At 35.3% G+C, this 23,102-nt stretch overlaps 1 protein-coding gene across 21 annotated transcripts in view; it reads left to right on the top strand.

Moving 5' to 3' along the window:
* LCORL (ligand dependent nuclear receptor corepressor like) overlaps positions 1 to 23,102 on the top strand; it is a 179,209-nt gene that overhangs the window by 63,094 nt on the left and 93,013 nt on the right. The gene's annotated exons all lie outside the window — the stretch shown is intronic.

Raw genomic sequence — 23,102 nt, 5'->3', positions numbered from 1 at the left:
CATTTGAGCCGTCCAGAAGAAGTTCAAAAAATGAACAGTGTTCTGTGTGAGGAGCACCTAGACTCTTTAAGTACTAAGTAGAAAACACTTCCCATTCTCCACTAGTTAGCAGACTAGGATTAGAATTATTTTATTTGAATTAAGCAGACTAGAGAGGAACTATGGGGAATACTCTATATTTCTTATAGGTTTCTATTTTTTCTTCATGTGGCCTCTGAACAATTTCAGTGATTAATTCCCTTATAGTGCTTAATAATAAATAGGTTGTAGGAATGCCACTGGCATTAAACCATCTGAAGACTGGAAGAAGCGTATTACTTAAATACAGCTCAAGCAATTAATTGTATTTAGAAGCTAGTCAAAAATACTCTTTCAGGGTTGAATAAGTCAAATGCAGAGGAGGATGTTCTAGGACAAAGGTGAACTTTAACTAATTTTGTATATTCTTTACTTTAGAAATGTTTAAAAACTGAATTCCTTCTAGAGGTTAACACTAAAATTAACTAGAGTGCTAGAGTAGAATGAAAATCTCCATAATAACAGGGACTTTGTTTTGTTTATTGCAGAATCTCGGCAACTAGGACTGTACCTGCATGTTAGGTCCTGAGTTAGTATTTCTTGGGTGAATAAATGAATACTAAGATAAACTCTACCTAGATAGATATCTTTCAGTTTCTCAGAATATTCGGTAGTATTAGTACTTCCTTTGTTCGTTTTGAAGAAGTAAATTATTTTGTACGTACATATAGTTTACCTTTCTCTGCTTTGTACTTAAAGTATTACTGTGTATAGTTTGAATATCAGCCAGTTTGTTTGGAATGTTGATAAACATAGGCATATAGATATAAAATGCCTTGTTTACAGGTATCCTTATGAAATGTAAACTAAGTTATTTTGGCCTTTAGCTGCAGATTCTCTAATCACCTGAAATGTTTAAGTCACTGGCTTATGATTCAGGAAGATGTCTCATCTTTTATTTTTAAATTGAAGGCTGCTGGACTGGACTAAATTGGACAGATAATATGTACATAGTAGCTGAACGAATCATACTGCTATCTATATAACAAAGTCATCCTTCATCAAAATGTAATGTTTTTCCTGCTTTTTTTTTTAATACCCACACATGCTTAGCATTCACGTACCCACAATTCTGTTTTTTTCCTGAAGACCTTCTTGATGGATTTGATGCCGTTAGTTGAAAGCTCCTATTAACAAACTCTTTTCCCTTAAGTTAATTGATAGCCAGGTTTTATATTAAAAACCTTTTTTTTTCCCGTGCCTTTTGGGAACACTGACCCTTTTCCTTTTAAACCGTTAATGTTTTGTTTTGTACTCTAGCATGATATAAATACTAGTATGGTTCATTAACCAGTTGGGTTATAACTGATGATAAAGTAATTGATTTCTTAAAAACAGGTAGTGTTAATCTTTTAGATTGCTTTTCTCTAAATGCAGACATCCTTGATTGACTATGTAAATTTAACATGATTCATTCAGACCTTAAGTGTTTCTTAGTAAGTGTTCCTTTGTGATGTCATCGTGGTCATACTTTGAATTTCTCTTATATAGGTTGCCCTTTTGGAACTCTCAGGGAATTGTAATTGCCATAAAATAACTGATATACCATTATGAGCTGCATTTAGAGGTGTTCATGAAAAGATTTTTCTTCTTTTCTTACCAGGTACCTGTAAGATAGTAAACAAATTCTAAGAACACACTTAAAATTAGAACTGGATTGAAGACTTTTTACATTTCTGATAAAAATCTCCCTTTTATTTGCAAGTCCATCCATAGAAGGAATTAAAGGAAATCTACCAGTTCATCCCATCATCACCCAGATTCTCCTCTTCCTTTGGCTTTTTAATTCCCTAATTTGACCCAGTCTCCTACCCCTTTACAATCACCCAAATTCTTTCTACTTTGTCTTCTGGAGCTTCTGGTCTTCCATCAACAGAATCCCTCAGTCTCTTCTCTGAGTGTTCCTCTTTCTTTATTGCTCTAATTGAAACTTATGTGTTCATAAAGGATGCTTTTGTAGACTTCTCACTTGCTATTGTTTTTAATTCCTTACTTTATGTAACATAAGGAGGCAACTGGCAGGCAACTTTCAAGATCTTTATATTTGCCCTGCTTGATCAAAACCGTAACCTTCTTTGAAGCCATGGCATTAAAGTATTCCATCTACATTTTTGTCTCTACCAGGCTTTTTGCTTTCTTCCTCCCAAATACTATTCCCATCATAGCTTATGTTGACTTCAAATTCTATGTAGCTGATACATCCAACACCCTGGCCTCTCCATTACTTGATCTCTTCATTTCCAACGCTCTTTTCCTTTATTCTACTCTAGCCACCTTTTCCCACATTCCTATACCTTTATCACCTCCCAAATCTAATTTTACCTATCCCTTTTTCTGACTACCATCTTATCCCAATACTCTCATTCCAATATTAATTTTTTATTTATTGTACTGATACATAATATTTATACATATTTACAGGATACATGTGATATTTTGATACATGTATACAATGTGTAATAACAAATTGGGGTATTTAGAATATCCATCACCTCAAATAGTTATTTTTGTGTTGAGAACATTTCACATCTTTGCTTCTATTTTGAAAAATACAATATATTGTTATTAACTGTAGTCACCCTACTGTACCATCAAACACTAAAACTTATTCCTTCTAGCTAACTGTGTAGGTTTGTACCCAACCTTTTCATCCCCTCCCACCCTTCCCAGCCTGTGATAAATATCATTTTACTCTCTACCTCTGTGAGGTCAGCGTTTTCTTAAGCTCCCACATATGAATGAGAACATGTGATATATGTCTTTTTGTGCCTGGCTTATTTCATTTAACATAATGGCTGTCCAGTTCCATCCGTTTTGCTGCAAACGGCAGGATTTTATTCTTTTTATGGCTGAATAGTATTCCATTATGTAGATACACCACATTTTCTTTATCCATTCATAGACATTTAAGTTGAATTCATAACTTGGCTATTGTGAATAGTACTGCAGTAAACATGGGGATGCAGGTATCTCTTTGATATACTGATTTCTTTTCCTTTGGGTGGATACCCAGTAGTGGGGTTGCTAGATTGTATGGTAGTTCTATTTTTAGTTTCTTGCGAAACCTCCGCACTATTTTCTATAGTGGCTGTACAATGTACACTCCCAGAAACTGTAAAAGAGTTGCCTTTCCTCTTCACACAAGCCAGCATTTGTTATTATTTGTCTTTTTTATAATACCCAGTCTAACTGGGGTAAAATGATGTCTCACTGTGGTTTTGAATTGCATTTATTTCCCTGATGATTAGTGATGTTGAACATTTTTTTCATATGCCTGTTGTCCATTCGTGTGCTTTCTTTTGCGAAATGTCTATTCAGGTCATTTGCCCACTTTTTAATGGGATTATTTATGCAGGTATCCAATCTTTTTTCACCTCATTGCGGCCTTCAATGTATAGACCACACCACTTTCACTGTTGACTATCTCCTCATGATTTCACTTCTCTCTGTACTCAGTTCAGATACTGTGCTTGATAACCATGATCATTTTTCCTGTAAAATCTTAACTCCCTTTCCTCTCTTTGCCTTTGTCATACTTAACACTCAGAATCTTATCTGTGTTTTAATTCAGTTCTCTTTTACTACACACTTACTCTGGAATAGCTGAACTTGATGAGGAAAACATCCAATCATGCTGTTTTTCTAAGTCTCCTTTATTTAGTCGATTTCCTCTCTTATAGGAAGTTATTTTCTCTCTGTCCTCAAACCTCCACCAACTAAAAATTCTCCTTCCTTTTTGTAGAACAATCACCTTCTATTATACTATATACTCTACTTATTTTGTTTATTGTTATCTGTTGCCTTCTGCTAGAATATAAGCACCATGAGGAACTGAATTTTTGTTAACTAATATATTTCAAGAACTGGCACACAGTAGGTGTTTAGTAACAATATTTGTTATTGTCCATACTTTTGCCATCTCCACTTTCCACCTTCCCTTCTCTTTTCAATCCATCCTAGTTAGACTTTCTTTCCTACCACTCCACTGAAATTGTTTTATCAATTTCACTGGCAATTCCATCTTGTCCTATTCAAAGGAATGCCAATCATTTCTCATCTTAGCATTTCAGCATCGTTTGATAAAGCTGATCACTTTCTTGGTTTCTGGAAAATTATACCCTTTGGATTTTTTTTGCCTTTCTCACAAATTGCTTCTTTCACATGATCCTTACTGGTTTTCTTCTTCTTGACCTTTAAATGTTGAAGAGCCATAAGAGTTAGTCCTCAGCTGTCTTCTCTTCTTGATATACATTTACTCACTTGATAACCTCACTCAGTCCTATGGGTTTAATTATCATGTGTGTGCTGATAATAACTACATATTCAATCTAATCCTGACCTTTCCTCCTGCTTTACCAACTCATATATTTAACTGCCTAGTTGATAATTCTTCACTACAGTGGCTAATAGGCATCCCACAATGACCTGTCTAAAACAGAACACTTGATTTTATCCTATTTCCCTTCCCCAGCTTTTTCCATCTTTGTGAAAGGTATCACTTGTGACTCAGTTGGTCAAGCTGAAAGGCCAGGAGCCTTCTTTGATTTCTCAGTATCTTTTACAGCCCACATGCAACCTATTATCAAGTCTGTACCTTCAAATCTACTCTAAATCTCACCATGTCTCATCATTTCCATTGCTACCACCTTAATCTGAGGCCCATCTGGTCTGGTTATACTACTAAAGAGCCTTCTAACTAGTCCTTTTGTTTCTACTTCTCCCCCATCTTACCAATTCAGCTTTCTATGCAAAAAGAAAAATGATGTTTCTAAAGCCTCAACCAGATCATTATTCCTCTGTCCAAAAACATTTAGTGGCTTTACATGTCATTTAGAATAAAATCTCTCAAGGACTCTATGTGGTCTGGTTCTGTCTCCTCCTTGACCACATCTTATTATTCGTTCTTTTGAATACTTACTGGCTTTTTGCTTTTCCTCAAATGAGCTAACCTTATTTTCTTCTCAGGATCTTTAGACTTGCTGTTACTTCTGTCTAGAATCCTGTTTCTACCAGTGCACATTGCTAACTTCTTCATATCATCAAATATTGCCTCTCTCCTGACGATGCACTGCCCTCACCACCCTATTGATAATTCATCTCAGTCACTCTTTCACGTTTTTATTTGTTTGTTTGTTTGTTTTTGAGATGGAGTCTCGTTCTGTTGCCCAGGCTGGAGTGCAGTGGCGCAATCTCGGCTCACTGCAAGCTCCGCCTCCCAGGTTCATGCCATTCTCCTGCCTCAGCCTCCCCTGTAGCTGGGATTACAGGCGCCTGCCACCACGCCTGGCTAATTTTTTGTATTTTTAGTAGAGACGGGGTTTTACCGTGTTATGCAGGATGGTCTCGATCTCCTGACCTCGTGATCTGCCCGCTTCGGCCTCCCAAAGTTCTGGGATTACAGGCGTGAGCCACCGCGCCTGGCCCTCACATTATTTTTTTAAACTCTCCCTTACTCCTCTTAAAACCTGTTTATCTGCCACTTCTGGAATATAAGAACAAATTAGGCAGGGATTTTGTGTTTTGTTATATCCCTAGCACCTAGAATAGTACCTGGCACCATTAACACTCAATCAGTTAATTGAGTGCATTTAAATCTTTTAGAAAAGAAATGTTTTCAGAATCAAAAGCAATGCTTTAAAATCATGATGGCCTTTCAATGGTTTTTTAAAAACGTAACTCACAGCTGCAGTATGCTAGACCTTTAGATAAACATCATGAGGGAGTCCTTGCAGATGACAAGTAAGTGCTAATATTCTAAGGTGTTCTAGGGATCAGCCAAAAATACTGAAAATATAAGTGATTCTAAATTCCTTTCAGAAATGTTTAGTCATTATTCTTTCAGTGATTTTGTACATCCCTAATATCCTTTGGGGTAAATGTTTAAATTTGAGGGGAACAGATGCAGGCGAAGTTGTGGAGAAAAGGGAACACTTATACACTGCTGGTGGGAGTGTAAGTTAGCTCAGGCATTGTGGGAAGCAGTGTGGCAATTCCTCAAAGAGCAAAAACAGAACTACCATTCAACCAAGCAATCCCATTACTGGGTGTATGCCCAAAGAAATATAAACTGTTCTGCCATAAAGACCCATGCATACATATGTTCATTGCAGGACTATTCACAATAGCAAAGGCATGGAATCAACCTAAATGCCCATCAGTGGTAGACTGGATAAAGAAAATGTGGTGCATATATACCATAGGATACTATGCAGCCATGAAAAAGAATGAGATCATGTCCTTTGCAGCAACATGGATGGAACCAGAGGCCATTATCTTTAGTAAACTAACGCAGGAACAGAAAAAAAAAAAAAAAGTATCACATGTTCTCACTTACAAGTGGGAATCTAAAGTAATGAGAACTAATGGGCACAAAGAGGAGAACCATAGACACTGGGGCCTACTTGAGGGAGGAGGATGGGAGGCAGGTGATAGGAGGGAGAGGATCAGGAAAAATAACTATCAGGTATTATGCTTAGTACATGAGTGTTGAAATGGTCTGTGCACCAAACCCCCATGACATGAGTTTGCTTGTAATAACAGACATGCACAGGTACCCCTGAATGTAAAATAAAAGTTTTAAAAAATTGTTTTTGGCTGGGGGTGGTGGCTCACGCCTGTAATCCCAGCACTTTGGGAGGCCGAGGTGGGTGGATCACGAGGTCAGGAGATCGAGACCATCCTGGATAACATGGTGAAACCCCATCTCTACTAAAAATACAAAAAATTAGCCAGGCGTGGTGGCGGGTGCCTGTAATCCCAGCTACAGGGGAGGCTGATGCAGGAGAATGGCGTGAACCTGGGAGGCAGAGCTTGCAGTGAGCCGAGATCGCGCCACTGCACTCCAGCCTGGGCGACAGAACAAGTCCCCATCTCAAAAAAAAAAAAAAAAAAAAAATTGTTTTTGAGGGGAAAGAAAATGGGTTTTTTATTTATCTTTATATAATTTGTTAGGAGTTTTTCTAAATAATTTCTTTGTGTATTCTAATTCATTTGAGAAAGTATAGTAGGTGAGAATGCAGACCTGATCATCAAAAGAGATGTAATTCTATTTGGGGCCCTGTTTTTTGAATTACCGTCTGTGTTTAGGTAATGCTTCTTCCCTGTGCTGTCTCTACTATGGCAGTCAGTAAAATTAGCCTATATTTAATATATAGCAATCTGTATGTGCTGTTCAAAATACTTTATATTTAAGTACTTTATGGGAAGAAGCACTTTTATGTGGAAGTAACAGAAGAACTAATATGTGCTATATGACTGGTTATTATTATAGTGTCTTAAATAAGGCTTTTTAATGATATTTTCCCCAGTTTTCTTGAGTAACTCATGAATTCACCAACTGTATCATCACCTGTGTGTTCTTGTATAGAATGCTACTAATTTAGTTTTTTCTTTTCCCAAATTGTGACTTTTCTCCCAAGCACAACTAGCGTGTTGGTCTTTATAAAACATATTTCTGGTCCATGACTAGTTCATTAATTTAAGAAAGATTTACTAAGCTCCTACTACATGCCAGGCACTGCTCTAGTGAACAAAAGAAAAAATATCCCTGTCTTCGTGGACCTTTATGTTCTAGTGAAGGGAGGCAGATAATAAACAAGTAAATTATACCTGTGGTTGAATGTGTATATACACACATCCAAACCTCTCACAGGCTGGTTGTATATGAATATAGATAAGTGCCATGGAGACAAAATGGAGCAGGACATAAAGCATGGAGATGGTGATTACATTTTTATAAGTGGTAATCAGATGACATTTGAGCAGAGATGTAAAAAAAAGTTGAGGTAGCAAACCATAGAGATCTTAGGAGAAATATATTTCAGGAATTAAAATAATAACAATTTTGAGAAATTATGGATTTGGCATGTGGTAGGTGATTGCCATTCCCATTCTTTAGTTTTATAGAATGTTTGTTTTTCTCTAAAGAACAATCTAAAATTGTAGCATTTTAAAGCAGGAAGGGGAGTTAGAGATTGTCTGTGTTTCTTTACATACAAAGAAATAGTTAACTTCACCAATGAACATGTACTATAGTGTAAACAAATAACCAAATAATGTTAGATAATTAATGATCGTCAATAGCACTTTGCAAAATAAATAAGGCAATTTTTAAAATGTCTGATTAATTGATTATAGAGTTGGTTGAGTGAAATATAGTGGTTAAAAAAAGAAATAGGAGCTTTAGCGCCCATTGCTGTTTGGTAGTGAGTTAAGCCAGAGTGAACTGGTGAAGTAGTGAAATAGATGCCTGAGGTTCATCCATGTCTGAATCCACGGAAGTAGCTCTGAACCATCAACTGAAGCCATAGACAAAGCAACTGGATGAAAAAACTCAGAATGAATAAACTGTTTAAAGTTACTTTACTTGCACTTTTTCAGCTCCTGGTCGCCCAATACTCTATTTGTAGTTTAATTTTTTAATGTGGTGAGTCTTCTCCTGTCATGATCAAACTCACTTGTAACAACAAACATTTTATTTGTGTGGTCTGAATTTTTTTTTTTTTAAGATTCGGTGTCAAGTATTTGTGACTCCTTTTTCTTTGCTTGACTAATGATGAACATCAAGTGGAAAGATTTTTTCACTTATAAACATCAACATTTCTACTGTCCATTTCATTAAATTCAGCCTCCTTTAGCAAGATGTAAGACTTTTGCTTTACAGTCAACATTTCCGTTAACTCCTGGAAGTTAGCAAAATATGTACTGGATTCTTCCATACTCCATTCATTGTTTGCAGTGATATTTTCCTCCAAGCCTGATTGGCTAATAGTATCATCTTATGAAAACTCTTTTATAAATCCTACATTAAAGAAGTATTAAATGTATTAGCACCCCACATCAGATATTCATCATCAATATGCTTGAAGTGTGTGATATGTCCTTTGTCTGTAGGCTGCGTTAATGACATTCAATTGGAAGGCAAAAGAGTCCATTTAAATATTGTCTTCAGAAATAATGTTAACCAGAAAGAGATATACATAAGCATGTTCTATTATCAGAAGTGCCTTGTTTAAGATTTTCTTTCTCCATATGTTCCTTGATGAATAATAAAGAATGGTTCTGTACAACATCATGAATACCTTCATATGCAAGTTTTATGATTTGAACACCATAAAATAAGCATTGCTTCCTTTAACATTACTTTAAGGGCTCTTGAGTTTTTCAAGTGGTATACTAAAAAAGGTTTTAGCTTAATATCATCTTTACACTTTCCACTTAAAAAGTAATGTTGAGTTATCTTTGACCTCTTGATGTTCTAATGCTGTTCTTGTCTAAAAAAAAAATTGAGGTGGCATTTTTCCCCCATAAAAGCTCTAGTTCATCAGGATTGAAAATGTGCATAGTGGTTTAAACACATTTGTCAATACTGTAGTTTTTCACATTCAGTGAGGAGTGCTGCTACAGCCTCACTGACAGCAGAAACTACTCACTGAACTGTGATCCTCAAATTATGTAGTTTGTACAGTTCTTAAGTTTCTCAAACCCTTCTGTACATCCTTTAAAACTCAACTCTTTTACTGAATCATTGTCTTCTTCAGCTGAGGTACACTATAAATACAGTGTGATTGTTTGTTGTAACAGAATTTAAGAAATAGATTTTATGGAATTACAAGAAGTATAAATTCTACTTGAAGTAAGAGCTAGGAGAAGAAAGTGTATTGTTTCCAATACAGGCTTTACAATGGTGATAACAGTTGAGCAGAATTCCCTCAGTAAAAGAAAGCAAAGGAAAATGGATAGCTCCCGTATCAGGGTTCTTGATTTAAAGTTACTAACTTTGGCCATGTTAAGGAAAAGGGGGTTATTGGGAGACTATTCAGGGCTCTCACAATTATCTAGAGGCTAGAGGGCCAAGGTTGGCAAATAAAAAATCCAAGAATACAGAGGAACCACAGTCAAGGACACATTATAATAAACAAGTCTGCATGACCTGAGGTTTATGCTTCCATAATGTGTTCGTTTTTCCAAGTCCTGAGAGGATTCATTTAATTGGCCCATTCTAAAACATCTGTCTGCCCACCCTTAGCATCACTATGGCCGAGAAGGAGAGGAGGGATCTGGCCTCTTCCACATCAATTGTACACGTAGTCAAAAGATGAGAGTAGCACTCTGGAAAATGAATATGCCCAAAGAGACCAAGTGTATAAAAAGCATAAGATTCTAGAGTTGTCAGGTGAAGTGTGTATGCTTTTTATAATGGTACTCTCTACCTGCTAGCTAAATCCTGGAAAAGGGGGAATTCGGGTACTAAAAATAGGAGACTTGGTTGCTGGACAGTACACACACAAAGCCAGATATCCATTAAACCCCTTAATTTGCTAAAAACAAGGACATATTCTCAGCCCTTACGCTGCTTAGACCCTACAGTATTTGACTTCATTCATCACTCCTCTCTTTCTTGGAAACTCTCTTTCCTTTGGCTTTCACTGTACCGTTTTCTCCTCTGAAGATTGTCTCTTTACTCCTCTGAAATTTGTCTCTTTACTCCTCTGAAAATTGTTTCCCATTTTCTCCCTTTTTTTCCCCCTGATATGAGGAGGAAGGTATAATAAGTCAGGTAAGGTAGATTTTCTTAGTCTTTGTTTCATCCCTTAAATATTATTCTCTCAAGGCTCAATTCTCAGCCTCCTTTTAATTTTATGCATTCTCCCTGAACAACCTTAAGCTTCAGGCTCTCACATCCTAGTGATAGAAAATCTGCATTGCTAGTCCTGATTTTTCAAGTTCATATTCCTGGCTGCTTCTAGGTTATCTACTTCCAGATACAACCCACAAGAATTTCAAAGGAGGTAATATGTATAACACTGGAAAATTTTAGTTATTCTTTTTGACTTCTACTCCTGTCTCCTCCGTTAAAATATGAAATCTTTGAGGGTAGACACTGTCTTTTATTTCATCATTTTTTTCTAGTACTTAGCATGTGTATTTATGCTCAATACATGTGTAATGAATGTTTCCTATTCTGCTCTCCAGAAAATGAGAAGTTTAAAACCCTACTCTGTGGCCCAGATTCCTTATATAAATAACCCATACCTCCAGTTACCTTGATTAGAAACTTCACACTAAATACTTGTTGAGTAACTGAATCTACCAGGTCCCCTCAATCCTATTGATTCTACTTAAAATATTATTTTTTTATCGACCATGCAGGTGTTCATATTTTCTTGGCTTCACTATAACCCTCCACATATTTATCACTTTCTTTTAAAACAAAGCCATTATTCCCTTATCTGCTGCTGCTTAGTATCAACACTAAAATCCAATTATATTTGTGTGTACTTCAGTGTTTTTGCTGCTTCTCATTTCCTGTTTGCTTGATAAACTCTAAATCATCTTTCAAGGAAGAAATGTTTCATATTCCCTGATTCCTTTCCTGTTTTTCATTTCACTACCTCCAGGCAAAAATAAAAGTTTCCCTCTTAGATTTCCTGTAACACATTGTATATGCAAAATGGAACATAAATTAGATGTGCTTTGCCAAAAAGAGAGGATAGTAAGAAACTAAAACCTATATCACGTGGGTATCTGTTCTGATTGGATGGTGATACTGGAGTTAATGGATTTACTGGTCTTTTAAAAAAATGTTCTTATTGTAAATTGACAATTTATAATTGCATAAATTTATGGGGTACAAAGTGATCTATGGACACAACTTGGAATAATTAAATAAAGCTAGTTCATACATCCATCACTTCAAATACCTAACATTTTTTGTGGTGACAGCATTTGAAATTTACTCTCTTAGTGATTTTGAAAGGTATAGTACTCTATTTTTAACTCTATTCATCACACTGTGCAATAAATCTAAAAAAAACCCCAACAAATCCATATTCCTTTTGAGATTGTGTGCCCTTTGACTCTGTTTCCCCATTTCCCATACCCCCAGCCTTTGTATTCTACTCTGTACTTCTTGTATTCTACTATTCTGCTCTCTGCTTCTTGAATTTGATTCTCCTGGATTTCACATATAAGTGAAGACATGCAATATTTATCTTTCTGTGCCTGGCTTACTGCACTTTATATAATGTTCTCCAATTCCATCCATGTTGTTGCAAATGACAGAATTTCCTTCTTTAAGGCTGAATAGTATCCCATTGTATGTGTGTGTGTACACATACACATATGTACACACACCACATTTTCTTTTTTCAGATTCATCTGCGGCTGGACACTTAGCTTGATTCCATGATTCAGCTGTTGTGAATAATGCTACAATGAACATGGGAGTGTAGATATTTCATCAACAAACTGATTTCAAATCTTTTGGGTGAATACCCGGAAGTGGGATTGTTGGATCATACAGTAATTCAATTTTCAGTTTTTCTGAGGAACTTCCATCCAGTTTTCCATAATGGCTGTACTAATTCACATTGCCACCAACAGTGCACGTGGGTTCCCTTTTCTCTGCAATTTTTTCTTCTTTTAATAGCTCTTAGTTTCTATATGCCTCACTTACTCTAAGTATCTCTGCAAATAGAGTGTAATTCCCATGCTTAAAAGATGTTATGTTTCCTAATACACAATGATGTATGAGATTGTAGGCCTTAAAAGATGTAGACTGCACTTATGGGCTATTTAAGGGATTTTAAAGGATAATTTTGACTCTACCATGAGTTTTACCTTTCTTTGTCAATTTTAGATACTATTTTGTCATTATCTTCTTAAGAGTACTGATCTTAGTAAATTTTAAACTCCTTAAAGGCAAGGAATACCTAAATAAGATTTATATTTTCAGTTCCTTGTATAATACATTTATGTTTTAAATGAATTTAAGTCTGTGACATAAAACAAAAACGTAACATACTCTTCAACATGGGATATATACTTGCTTCTCAATTTACTAAATTATATATTTTAGGTATAAGTGGTGGGAAAATGAAATCTTTTTTAAAAAACTGCATGTTTATACACATTACATGCATGTGTGTGGTTTTTAAAATAGCATGGCTAAAGCAGTCTAACAAATTTTAGGATACCATATACAGTAATACAGTTCAGAAAAATTGCTAAAAGGCCAAGGAAATAAAGGAGGAGCCCACTCAAAAGATGGTGTGAAAGCAGTTTACTGGTCAGCATTCACCTTCTTAGTTGCCATATGTTTAGATGTCTTAACGTTTTGCTCTATAAAATAATAGTTTCTAAGGTGGGTTTTCATTGTTTTGTTTTGTTATGAGAACTGATGTTTACATATGCAGTTTTCCTGCCACAAATTTTGTGTTAGAGGATGCCGTGGAAACAAGAGTTTGGTTTTTTTAAACTCCTCAGAAAAATCTGTATGTCTTAGAGGTCTGCTTTTCTCTGATTTTTCTATTTCTTATTTCTTTTTAAATTTTGTCTCATTAAGTTTTTAAGTTCTTCGTGGTATTTAAATGTGTTCAAAACAGTGGTTATGTCTGTCATAAAAACAGCAGGCTGTTAGGTAACTTTAGAGTGAAACTACTGTGACAATTATTTTGCCTAGTTTTTTTTTTTTTTAACATATATGTTGTCAAAGCATAAATACAGAAAATTTTCATACCCACTATATATAATGCATCTACAACTCTAATCCAGAATTCTTAAAACTTTATTTCCTCTTGATATCTTAACTATAAGACTAATTTGATTGTAGTCTGCCTACAAACTTAAGATAGCCCAACATACTAAATTAGGTGGTATTAGAATCTTAAGTTCAGGGCCTTTTAAGGAAAAAGTAAAATCTGTAATGCTTGTAGAAATTAACCAAGGACTGAAATATTGTAAGTCTCCTTTACTTGGAAAGGGAGAAAAGGAGGGGTATATTGCTGGGTCAGCTATTTTTTTGCCAGATAATTTTCTCTGTATACTCCATATATTCTAGTTGTATTGACAATAAATTCTAGTGTAAAAAAAAAAACCCCAAGTTATAAGCCAGTCAGTGTCTGAATCAATCCAACATCTCAACTATTTTATGAAAGGTTGAAGTTCTGTCGTGTCATGAGTGATTCTGATATTTTTTGTTTGTATTCTCACATAATTTAAAAGATTATCATCTTTTAAATGCAATTTTTATAATAATAGTACTCTGTAAAACATGCTCTAATAATACATGAGTTTTCCCATGTACCTCATTTAATAATGTGATGTGGTTAACTGCTGTCAAGAATTACCCTTATCTCTAAAGTACTTTGGAACCTCAACGCCTTATTCTTTCTCCGTATTTCTTAATTTGCTAAGATATAAGGAGTCTAATTCTTGCAGAGGGTGTGATTAAATACTGTACCTGGGAAGTGTGATAAATTAGTTTTGTGTATTATTTCACCATTTTTATTTTACATATAATTATGAACTGTCTGCTGCAGTTTACTGTCTGCTATTGGCTAGTTGTATATTATATCCACAGCCTGCTCATACTGTTTTTGTAAAGTTTATCTGTAGACTTTCCAGCCTGTAGAACTGTGAGAAACAAATTTCTGTTGTTTATAAACTATCCAGTCTAAAGTATTTTATTATTGCAGCCCAAATAGACTAAGACAAGTGCTCTGTAAAATAGTATGTGCGTATAGGTAGGGGTTATTATCTAAGATGTCCGCTGAAGTGCAGGACTTCTATTTATATATATCCTTCATAAAATAAGAATTCTCCAATAAAAGGAACCAAAGCCCCTTGGAGAAGTGGTTGTTTTCATGGCTGGGGCTAGGAAAATAAAGATGAGCTTGGAGCATTTTGTGTTGCCAGAAAGTAAGGAAGTGCTCAAAAAAAAGTATGGGAACACAGGAGCCATCCTGAAAGAGCTCCTGATGGCCAGAGTTGCAACAATTTGAACAACAAAGTAAACAACAATAGTTATAACAATAATTTGGATTATTACCTGTAGAATAAAATAAATATCCATGTTTTAATACTGATATAAGTGAATAAATAAATGAGAAGGAAGGGGCAGTTCTTTCTTACAGAAATAAATATTCCAGTTAAAAAATGTGGAATGGGATAGTGAATAGGTACAAAGAAAAGGTAGAAGATTGAATGAGTAAGACCTAGTATTTGATAGCACAACAGGGTTCTATAGTCAATAATAATTTAATTGTACATTTTAAAGTAACTAAAATCAATGAGCCTACTTAAAAAGACTATATATCTGCTAAAGAATGTAATAGGGAAAACTGTAGTCACAAGGGAATCAGATTTCTGCTTTAACAAGTCTAGGACATTCACAAATACAGTGGTCAGGTCCTGGCTTTAATTAGGCAAAAAACTATGGACAGTGGCATGAATAAGGATGGGTAAACTAGATTTAAGACTAAAAGAAGATACCATGCCCATATCCTCTTTTGAGGAAAACCACCTAGGGTGGGTAGCTTCATTAAGCTATGGTAGGACATGGCTTTCACTAAAACCTTAAGTAAAGTGTGAGTAACAAATGAAATTTGGAAGTATATAATGGGTCTGGCAAGTTTTCTTTTGTGATAATGGTATGGATTCTTATGATAATGTGTCTGTACCCCTTAACCTACCCCCGCCAAAAACTCCTAAAATGTTTTAAAAACCAAAGGTCCTATGATTCTGTATTCTTTATATTCCTGTGACCTGGCATATTCCTCATTCTACATGGGCTATTGAGACCATCAAATCTGTAGAATAAAAAGAAATTTCAGGAAGCCCATGTCCACTTACTTTATCCTTGACTTTGTATTTATTCTTTGCAGTGCATATCAGTGGTGAAATAGTAAGCCAAATTGAAAGCAACATAAGCAATGTGTTAAGTCTTCATTCTTGCCAGCCTTTGAACCAGCTAACTCATAAGCCTTCCAGAAGAAAAATCATTTTTCTCTAGTAATTCCTTTCAGCGAGTGTTAGTAACTTTTGGTATAAGGTGTGAGAGAATAAAGGAATGTTTTCTCATTTTTGTTTTTCTGTGCACTACCAATTTTAAAAGATTAGTTTATTGCTCAATTATTAATGCAGTCCTTATTCCCTTTGAAGAGTGAAGAGTCGTTTCATTTATGAGATACTCACTGAGTTACCTTACTGAGTTGTGGTACCATGGTTGATCACCAAATAGTTGAGTAAGGTTTAGTGTTTAGTCTCAAGGAGGACATTGCTTGTTATAGTAGGATACGGTGGAGATACAATAGGGAGAATAATATATGAGCTCTTGATTCTCTTGTCATCTCAGGGGTGTTGAAACTGAAGACAAAATGAGCCGCCAGATCAGCAGTCCCCAACGTTTTTGGCACCAGGGACAGGTTTCGTAGAAGACAATTTTTCTCAGGCAAGGTGTTGCAGGGAGATGGTTTCGGGATAAAACTGTTACACCTCAGATCATCAGGCATTGGTTAGATTCTCATAAGGAGTATGCAACCTAGATTCCTCTCATGCACAGTTCACAATAGGGTTGGTTCTCCTATGAGTATCTAATGCTGCTGCTGAACTGACAGGAGGCAAAGCTCAGGCGGTAATGCTCACTTGCTGGCTGCTCACCTCCTGCTATGCAGCCCGGTTCCTTACAGGCCATGGACTGGTACCAGTCTGTGGCCTAGGGGTTGAGGACGTCTCCAAGAAATATATAATCTTTATATTGTATTCTTCCATACTAGGTTGTTAACTCGTAGAGAGCAGAAAATACATAGATTTTCTCAGTATCTTTTATTACCCTGAGCAAGTATCATAGTTATATTAGAGTTTTGATAATTGATTTTTAGTAACTTATAAAAATGAAAGATGATCTCTAGTTGAAATCCAGCTCTGTGCCTCTGTAATTATCCTATTACAGTATTTTCTAGGTAAATGCTTTTTTTTAATACTCACTAATAGTAATTTGTTTGCATTTTGCTTACAGTCTTATGCTATTTGAAAATTAAAGATGATTAAAAAACAACGTTTGGGAGGGTCTTTTATGGCTCATTCAGTAGATAAAATAGAGCAATAGTATGAGTCTTGGTAGTTGATTATTAAGCCTAACTCCTCAGTTTACCTTTCTGCTTGTTATTTTAGCATTTAGATATTTTGCATGGTCTTGTCGTGACCAGAGAATAATGCATTTAAATCCTATAGTAGTCCATAGTGGTCCTTACAAAACTTAACTGACTTAGAATTGACTTTTTACCCTTATTTGGGTTTCACTCTATTGTCAAAATATTTGCTTTTCTTTGGAAACAAATCTGCTTTTTAACACTTTTACTTTGTTTTACATTTGTTCATAAGAATGCCCCAGCTATAGTAGATCTAAAAGCTTATATAAAGGTTTTGACATTTCTTGAGTACCATACTGGTTAGACTGGTTATGTTCTAACAAGTCAGATATTTGTGGCACCCCTAACTATAATTCTCCACAATAGCCTCTAGACAATAACTTTAAAGCTGTGTTGAAAGTGGCTGTGATAGGAATAAGGCATTATCTAAATGACTCTGATGGTTCAGAGATTTATGATACTTAATAGCAAGTGTCATCACTGCTGAGGAGGCAAAAAAAAAAAAAAAAAAAAAAAATTCTATCATGGGAAATGATTCAGCATTCCAAATAATCTCTGGTCAAATTTCCACTACAACTCAGACTATTGTGCAGAGAAATATGAACACTGGGGTAATGTATCTAGAGTAAATTGCTTAACTGCTTTCCTATAAGAAGAAAATGGTTTACCCTTCCTTTTCAATTACAATACTTAAGTGTTTTGTATATCAAGGGTAAGAGGCTAGCTGGAAGACTTGTGCCATTATTATTCATCTCTTCTGAACTTGTCTTGCATGGTGGAATATATCGTTAGCTTATATAAGAAGTGGAAGCTGGATGAAGCAGGATGGGAGTGGAATGTCTGAGAACATTGATACAGAATAATTATGGTAGTCTATGGTTACGGTGGTTATCAAAGATTTTTTTTTTTTGAGACAGAGTCTCGCTCTGTTGCCCAGACTGAAATGCAATGGTGCAATCTCGGCTCACCGTAAGCTTCGCCTTCCGAGTTCACACCATTCTCCTGCCTCAGCCTCCTGAGTAGCATATAAAAATGTATAAGTGCATATATAGTATATATGCATATAGTGTATATGTGCATATATAGTGCCTCAGCCTCCCGAGTAGCTGGGACTATAGGTGCCCACCACCATGCCCAGCTCATTTTTTGTATTTTTAGTAGAAACGGGGTTTCACCGTGTTAGCCAGGATAGTCTCGATCTCCTGACCTCGTGATCTGCCCGTCTCGGCCTCCCAAAGTGCTGGCATTACAGGCGTGAGCCACAGCGCCCGGCCCTGATGCAGATGCATTTTTAAACATTTGTTTTCTTTTTCTGATAATATTCAGAAACCTCTGAATCTTTTCTACTTTATTTTGCTTGGCAGGTTGTTCTCTGACCTCTCTTTTTCTACCTCACAGTTACAAGAAGTGAAACAGTGGATATAACATTTCATAATTGCAACTTAAAATCAGCATATACTACTTTGCTGCTGTAATTTTCATGATACTATTTATCAGATTTTTATATATCTTTAATTTTACTTTCTAGCTCAGAGATTCTTAACCTGGGATCCACATAGTTTGCCCAAAAGTTCATAGATAGGATTTCATGGGTCCATGAACTTGAATGGTTGAAAAAATTACATTTTTATTTTCATTGACCCTTGGTTGAAATGTAACATTTACTTCAACTGTAAGCATAGACAACAAACAACAGTGGTATTAGTAGTACCTGTTCCGATAATAGAAATCATAAATATTTTTATATCATATCTTTAATTATTTTTTACGTTCTCACTACTTTGAAATTATGGTAGACATTGGACTTACTACTAGATTTTATATTTTAATGCATTAAAAGAGGCATATATATTACATCTGTATTACATATATTACATAATACATATATATTACATATATTACATAATATATATTACATATATATTACTATATTATAGTAATATAAAACTATTTTAATACAGTTTGTTTCCTATATATTCATGCATTTAAAAACATGATTCAGAGAAGGAGCCTGTGGGCTTAACCACAATGACAGAGGAGTCCTTGCACAAAATAGTTAAGAATTCTGTTTACCTCCTTTGCTATTTAATCTTTATTCTGTCCCTAGAATGTCATACCTTAAGGACAGTGTCCTTAGATTTTTATATACATATATATCTACCTGTATATGTGTGTGTGTATATATATATACACATATATACACATATATACATATATAATATATACATATATATACACACACACATATCTACCTATATATGTATATATAGTATATATGCATATAGTGTATATATGCATATAGTGTGTATATATATGCATATGGTGTATATATGCATATATACCATATAGTGTATATATGCATATATAGTACATGCATATAGTGTGTATATGCGTATGTAGTATATGAATATATAGTACGTATACATATGTAGGTACATATATGTATATATACATATATGTGTGTGTGTGTGTACATGTACCTATTCCTTTTCCCCAGGTTTATTTTTTTCCAGATTTCATCCCCTCTCCTGGCTTCAACACTTCACCTCTGTTTAGATGAACCACCGCCTCTTTCATTATTCTTTTCTAGACACCTTCACATATATATTATGGGAAGAATTTTAAGTCACTGGATCTAAAACTAAACTTACTTTGCTTTTAAAACTTGTTCTTTTTTCTGCTGTGTTCTCCTTTAATTAGTGCCATTGACACTTTCCTACTCACCCAGAGTTAAATTGCAAGAATAATTTTTTATTCTTTGTACCTTCTTACTACTTTCTCTGAAAGGAGTTATAATAAATAGCTAGGGATTATTAATGAGGCTGCTATGAACATTCTTGTGTAAGTCTCTTTTTTAGACATCTGTTCCATTTCTCATGGGAAAATACCTATGAGTAGAATTGCTGGGTTATGGGATCAATGTATATTTAAAATATAAAACATAAAAGCTATTTATATTATCTAATATGAAAGCTATTTATATCAGAAACTGCCGAACTGTTGTAGAAAATGTATTATTTGAGTCTTACTAGCAATATGTAAGAATTACAGTTGCTCCACATGCCTTTGAGCAATTGATGTTATCATTCCGTTACTAGCTATTCTAATGGGTGTGAAATGGTATCTCATTTTGCTTTAAATTGCATATCTTTGATGACTAATGATGTTGTGCACATTTTCACGTTCTTACAGACAATTCATATATCTTCCTTTTTAAAGGATCTGTTCAAGTCATTTGCTCATTTTTAATTGGGTTGTTTGCTTTCTGTTGATTTGTAGGTGTTTGTTATAAATTCTGGATAAAAGTCCTTTGTCAGATAATTACTAATGTTTTATGTTTGTTGAATAATGCTTTAGCCTGGTTGAAGTGCTTTTATAGACTTTGTCCCTAATTAGTTGGGTAGATTACCCTTGTGAGGTTGAAGATGTGTTAGTTCTGATGCCCTCCCTAGGGTAGGTAAAGAAACTAGACATACAGGAGAAACTAAATTAAGACTAAGACAACTAAGAAAATAAGAAAGGGGAACTCTGAAACAGATTGAGATAGCCTTAGCAACTTTACTTTTTGAGTGGGTTATAAAAATTGTTTTATCTTCTAAATATTTTGTATAATAAATTAAACTTTAGAAACAGTTACAGGGCCGGGCGCGGTGGCTCACACCTGCAGTCCCAGCACTTTGGGAGGCTGAGGCGGGTGGATCACCTGAGGTCAGGAGTTCAAGGCCAGCCTCAACATGGAGAAACCCCGTCTCTACTAAAAATACAAAATTAGCCGGGCATGGTGGTGCCTGCCTGTAATCTCAGCTACTCGGGAGGCTGACGCAGGACAATTGCTTGAACCTGGGAGGCAGAGGTTGCAGTGAGCCGAGATCGCACCATTGCACTCCAGCCTGGGCAACAAGAGCGAAACTCCATCTCAAAAAAAAAAAAAAAAAGAAATAAACAGTTACAAAATGAAGTAAAACTACACACCCAAGATCATTAAAGGATCTATTATTAATTTGTAACATCAAGGTAAGTCCAGTAGGATAGAAGTTTAAATTTATGGCTGTGCGCGGTGGCTCATGCCTGTAATCCCAGCACTTTAGGAGGCCCAGGCAGGAGGATCACCTGAGGTTGGGAGTTCGAGACCAGCCTGACCAACATGGAGAAACCCCGTCTCTAATAAAAATACAAAAAATAAGCCAGGCGTGGTGGCACATGCCTGTAATCCCAGCTACTCGGGAGGCTGAGGCAGGAGAATTGCTTGAACCCAGGAGGCAGAGGTTGCGGTGAGCTGAGATCGCGCCACTGCACTCCAGCCTGGGCAAACAAGAGCGAAACTCTGTCTGAAAAAAAAAAAAAAAAGTTGTTTAAATTTATAAGTCTAAAGCTTCCTTTTATTCCTGCCACATGTAAATATGTAACCTAATTTGAAAATTATATTAAAATTCTAAATATGTTATAAATTTATAAAGTGCAGCCCAGGTCAAATGACTCCCCTGGCTGCTTCCATGCTAGATATGAAAGTAGACCAGATTTTGTTCTATTGTATTGCCCTATAGTTCCTGTTTTTGTTTGAAAAATATACAGCTAGGCTTATCCATAGATAAAGTAATAATATAATGAATTTAAATTTGTCTTTTTATATGGCTTAACTATACCTCTTAGTTATGGGGGCAAGGGTGTGTGCTGCTGTTTCCCTTCTGGTGTTCTAACTAGCATACTTGTTAATATGTTTCTATGGAGAATGATGTGAAAAAGGAGAAGAAATCTAAGTCTGTAAGGTTTTTCATTTATTCCCTTCATCACAGGAGGTTTTGGTAAGGGAAGAATGAAATTATTAGTGAAAAATCAGTTGTTTATTATGATTTTGAGAAGTTCAGATTATTGCTATTCTTACATTCTATTGTGACAAATGCTTTAAAAAGTTAGATTTATTAATATTACTCTTTATATTGAGGGATTACCAGGTTTTGATGATATAATACAATGGTTGTGGAAGATAACACTTTTTATTAATGGACATTGCCTTTTTACTGTTTTTCCCCAGTTGTCTGATATAGTATGGCTGCTAGAGCTTGTTTCATTGAGTTGTATCTAGCAGTGGAAGCATATTACAATGTGCTAGAAAAACAATTGCAATAGAATGTTGGCAAAATTTTTCAGAAAACTTGGAAATGACTAAAATGTTAACCCAGAGCAGTGTTATTTTGGCATTAAGAAATGGGGACAAGAAACAAAGACCCACCTAAGCTGGGGATGAATACCTGTGAATTGTTCAGAAGGATTATGGGGGTATGTCATATATGTGATTTTATAAATTTTTTAGCCCTATATGTAAATTACATAGATTATAAAATGTATATAATGCATTATGAAACTATTGCAGGATAATAAAAAAATGACCCATGACTATTGAGCATATTGACTTACATATTTGTTCAACTTTATTGTACATGTTACTGCTGGTGGTGATTAGGAACTTCCTGCAATATTCTGTGTGAAGAGACATTTGGAGTTGGGGGAAACTGGAATGATCTTTTCTAATTAAACTAAGTTATTGTGCCACCCCTACTGCAAAAAATACGAAGGGGAGGGAAGGATAGAATTAGAAACACATACATGAAAAGGAAAGTGATGCATCAAAATATTCTCCGTTAACCTCTCATAAAATATCTAAACTCAGGAATTAAATAAGTTCACATAAATTTTCAAATAAATTCCTTGCTATCGAAAATTCAAGAACCAAACAGATTCAGATTCTGCAATATCCATTGCTATCTGAACTTTTTCTTCAAACTATGTGAACTCAAGAACTAAATAGATTTGAATAAGAAGTGATACACATTTTATTGTTTTTGTTGGTGAGACCACATGATCTGGTGGAAAAAAAATACTGATCTGGAAGATGGGAAAACCAGTGTTCTACGCCCTGCCACTATGCCACTATGCCACTATCACTGATTTGATCTTTCTGGATTTTTGTTTCTTTTTTTTTTTTTTTTTCATTATGAGACTGGATTAGATTTTATCTAAAATCTGGTAGTTCCAGAATTCTAGTGGTCCTGAAAAGTGGATAAAAGTTCAGGAGCTATTTTTAACATTTCAAAA

The sequence above is a fragment of the Pan troglodytes genome, chromosome 3 (assembly GCF_028858775.2).
Source record: "Pan troglodytes isolate AG18354 chromosome 3, NHGRI_mPanTro3-v2.0_pri, whole genome shotgun sequence".
Taxonomy (NCBI): Eukaryota; Metazoa; Chordata; class Mammalia; order Primates; family Hominidae; genus Pan; species Pan troglodytes.
This window is presented reverse-complemented; position numbering and strand designations above follow the sequence as displayed.